The following is a 4,754-nucleotide window of genomic DNA, read 5'->3' as shown; positions in this document are numbered from 1 at the left end:
ATTGAAATCAGCTAAGAATTTGAACCCTCAACAGACCAAAACTATTTTAATACTTATTCCAATTTGACTAATAACTGATTTTCTCTTGAATTGAAGAAACAAAATCGCTGAATAGGAAATGTCGAAGTACAAAAATCAAAGTCGCTGCTGGAAACTGTCAATAATTTAAGCATAAATGTAACTGTTACATACAGAAAGAAAATCCCAAACTCCCTTTATTATTATTACCACCTGGTGGGAGTTCCATCATACCCCACAACTCTATCACTCAATAGCCTCTAGGGTATGATGAAAAAACCTGCTGCTGCTAGGCATTCATTCATTTCGTATGCATATTTATAGCTTAAATAAATAACAAATAATATGGCTATAAATTTTGCCACTCTCTTTTGTTTTAATAACTAGCCAGAGACAGCTACAGACACAGCAGCAGCAACAGCTACAGAGTAGAAGGATGGCTCAGCCCCATCAACATATTTCTACATATCTATCTACATATTTATCTACATGTACATGTCTCTATATGCATACGATTTGAAGTACGTTGTGGCATAGTTCATGTCGATAAACATTAAATATGCATAAATAAAAATCAACTCGACAAATGAACAGCGAAAATGTTTGTTTGATGCCAAAATGCCACACAACCAAAAACTAGTTTGAGGTCATGATTCCCCACCGCTTGGGGACTGACACACGCTGGGTAGGGAGACCCTGGGGGAAAAATCATGACAGTTTTTCTGGGCATAAATCAATGCCAGCCAGCCATGTGGCTAGGTACGATTCTCCTGCCACTGCCACTGCCACTGCCACTGCTGCTGCTGTCTCGATAAGGCCGGCCCCTAGAGGCGATAACAACAATTTGTTGTAACTAAATTCTTATCAGCTCTCGCACTCATTCTCGTACTCGTGCAGTTTTGTGTGGAATTCGCTGTGAGCGAAAAAAAAAGATAAATTAAAACCATGTAAGTGGTTAATTAAACGCGTTTTACCCGCACTCACGAATTATAGCATATGTTGTGGGGCGCATCCGATAAGATAGAAGAAACAGATACTCGTAGATACAGTTTCCAGTTCGAGTGCTGCGACAATCCACTCCACACTCCACACTCCACTCACAAAAGTGCAACATAAACAGGAAAATCTGCTTTAGTTTTGAGCTTTTAAAATTGGATGGACTTAAGAAGGTTAATTTAGGGGAATTTATCACGTGTTTAGTGTCCCAGAAAATTGTCACTCTCTGGGGAAACAATTCTGTTTAATGTTTAGTCGACTTGGAAATATTTCTTCAAGGTGTGGAAAGTGATATTCTAGATATTCCAACATAATACTAATCCAATTATTTTTCTGGATGCCCCAGTAGAAACCCTTGCCGAAAATATTATAACAACTAGCTAAGATTTTCACAGCCATTCCAATTTCTTTGGCTCATATTTCTGTACATATAAAATATGCAAAAAACATTTTGCAAGATTTATTACAACCCAAAAATGTTCTAAACCACGAAAAATTTATATTTTTGTATACAGTTTGTGATCTGCCCAAGCTTAAAATATATAAATTCTCTTCGTGGCACAGAGACAACATTTTTATTTTGGCTTATACAATGTCTGTGTGGGAGCTGTCCTTTTTATTTTATTTTATGTGCCCAAGCAGGAGCTGAGCTGAGCTGCAGGCAAAAGCGTTGACAGCTTTTTGTTGAAATTGCCAAAATGCTTGGCAATGGCCTGAAGATGAGATGCGATTCCAAATATGCCAAATCCAGGAGGGGGAGAGAATGTTGTAAGGCATTCAATTTCCATCATTTGGACAATCTTTGTGTGCCGGTCGGAAATATTGTTGGTCTCTCATGCGTTCGTTCGTTTCGGCTCGGATATATGCACAAACATTGTACAATATTGCATAAATTATTAATGCCAACTTTTATTTATTCCCCATATTTTCATATACATATCTTTCTCCTGCTTTTTTTGATATTTTTACATATTTGAAGACAGTTGGCAGTCGGCAAATACGGGGCACACACACGAGGGCATGAGGGATAGACTGACTGTCTGTCTGTTCGTCAGTCAGCGCTCGTCATATATTTGCGTGTTTGCATTTAATCATCGAAAGCCATGCAGTATGCCACGCCCATAATTCTGTAAGGGGAGAGGGAGCCAACACCAACCCGCAGAATGGGCAGCAACCCGCCCAGCCCGTGGCTCCACTCAACCATTGCGTTATTTGCATTTTGCGGAAAAGTTATTCTTCTTTTACTCGCTATTTTCTCTCCGTTTTTCGCAATATTATTTTCCATTTTAATACTTTGGTTGCAAAAAATATGAAAGAGAGGCTGAAGTATTTGGATTACGCTAAAGGGAACTTGAATTCAAATTAATCAAAGATTTGCCTGTTAAATGATGATTCGAGGATTAATTTCTGACGAAAACTTCTACCAATTTCTGATACTTCAAACTGATTCCACAGCAAAAAAAGGCATAACTCCCTGCTAGCATAATTGTCAGTTGACATTAAACAACTATTCTGTTTGCCTTGTAACTCAGATTGCTAGACAATTGTGCCAGATTCGGTAATCAAATGGGGCTTATCATGGACCGAGCCAAAAACAACTCCATCAATAAACCAGAAATCAGGAAATCCTTTGGAGCACTCGAAATTTGAGGCAAACGCACAATGGAATGGAAACGACAAGTCTGTCAATTAGTTATCATGTTCGGTGTCAGCAGAATATGATTTTGATTTGGTTTTTGATTTAATTTTATGGGCCACAGGCACGACACGTTTTGGGTTGTGGGAGCTCTGTGATATATCTGCCTACACAGATAGTAATGACAGTAAATCCCTCCGTTTGCCATATGCTCGGCCAATGCTCGGAATAATCATTCATTGGAATTGGAAATGAAATGGACACAGACACACACACACAGAGAGAGAGAGAGAGAGAGAGATTGCCACAAAGGGACGCTCTCCATAGCCCGGATCCATCCTTTGTTGCACCGCAAATAGTTGCAACTTTTTTTTGCGTGTTTATAAAAAATTAAAAATAAAAATCTCTGCCTTGTGTGTGCTTGTTGTGGACAAAAACCGCACAGTGCCACAGCCACACCCGCAGCCCTGCTGCATGCCACATGCCAGCAACAACTGCGGCCTGACTGTCTGTCTGCCTGTCCGTCGCCCTGCCCTGCCCTGCCCCTTGTCCACCAGACCATGCTGTATTTTGATTAAACTTGGCTTTTACATTGTTGCCCATCATCATCAACCATTGTTGCCACTGCATTTTGTTGCTGTTGCTTCCTTCTTCCTTCTTCCTTCTTGTTGTTGCTGTTGTCCATGGTTATTGTTTTGTTGTTGTTCCCACCGCTGCAGCGCTGGCTGCGCTTTGGGAAACGCATTTGGAATTTGAATTCGCATTTCCGAGCTTTTTTTTAACTATTTTGGAATGCCCTATGAGGCACAGAGGGTATTGTGGAAGTGCCAACAGTGTTGTAGATTTATGTAGATAATGGGATAAAGGATTTTTCTATGAAATGAAGAATGAAATAATACTTTAAAAGCAATCTGGGAACGACTCAGTGTATTGAGTTTGGTAAATCAAAAGAAAGATCCTTGAAATTTCTATTCATTTTTCTGTGTTAATTCGATATCCAAAGCACATCATGAAATGATGTGAAAGCATTGAAATTTCATAATTTTGTCTTTTAAATAGTTCGCAGAATAAGTGATTTAAAGATCAGAGTAAAGCCAAGCTGTTGAATATTTATTCCACAAATTTGCTAAGCTGATTAAATTTGATTAAATTGATTTTGAAAATAAAATAAAAATGTAATTTAAAGATTGAATTTTAGAATAAATTGCATCAAACAATTTTCACATTTTGCAGTACATTTTTCAGGGGATGGTTCTCGTTTTGTGTTTCAGATGGATCTGCTGCATGGTTAGAGTATTTTCTGCCTTGTGTTCAGTTCTAAATAAAATCTTGCCTTAACTTTTTGTTCCGTTTCTGTTTCGGTTTCAGTCTCTGAATCTCTTCTTTTGTTGGTTATTCTCGGGCTTTGTTGTTGTTGTGCCATTTGCTTTTATTGCATATTTGCATTTTGCATTGTTATTGGCCATGGCTGAATGCCTCAATGTGTGTGGGTGTGTGTGTTTGTGTGTGTGGGCGTGTCAGGTGTAGGCGTGTGATAGCAAAGGGAGGGTGGAGACTGTACTTTGTTGTTGATTTAACGCGTGGCGAGCATTTTGTTTGTTCTAGGAGCGGACAGGACAGGAAAAAACATTGCCCCACGCCTACACCTTTCTACTCTCTAGCCAGTCTTTAGCCCTTATTTTTACCCCCACTGCGGTTGTCCATTTGTTGTGCCTTTTGTTTGACTTTTGTAATGCTTTTTATGCCTCCTTTTTTTTTTGCTGCTGGATTTGTGGCAACTGTAGGGATATACTCGTACAGCAGAAGTTTTTCCAACTATTTGTCCGGTGGTACATGGGCATAAAATAATTTGCAAGTGATTTTCGCAACATTAACGAGAAGAATGAAACAAACAAAAAAATAAACATTAAAAATGCAAAAAGCGTTGCTTCTCATTTATAATGCAAATATGCAGGCAGGCAGTGGCCGGGGGGAGGCTGAGGATAAGGCATAAATAATAAATATTCCATGTGCACATGCAACATGCAGCAGATACATACGGAGGAGGAGTAGCGGGTTGGGCGATGCCAAAGCCACTTTAATCAACTCTTCTGGCTCACAGTTT

This window comes from Drosophila guanche, unplaced genomic scaffold (genome assembly GCF_900245975.1).
Source record: "Drosophila guanche unplaced genomic scaffold, DGUA_6, whole genome shotgun sequence".
In the NCBI taxonomy this organism is placed as follows: domain Eukaryota; kingdom Metazoa; phylum Arthropoda; class Insecta; order Diptera; family Drosophilidae; genus Drosophila; species Drosophila guanche.
The sequence above is the reverse complement of the archived record's forward strand: the minus strand, read 5'-3'. Positions refer to the sequence as shown.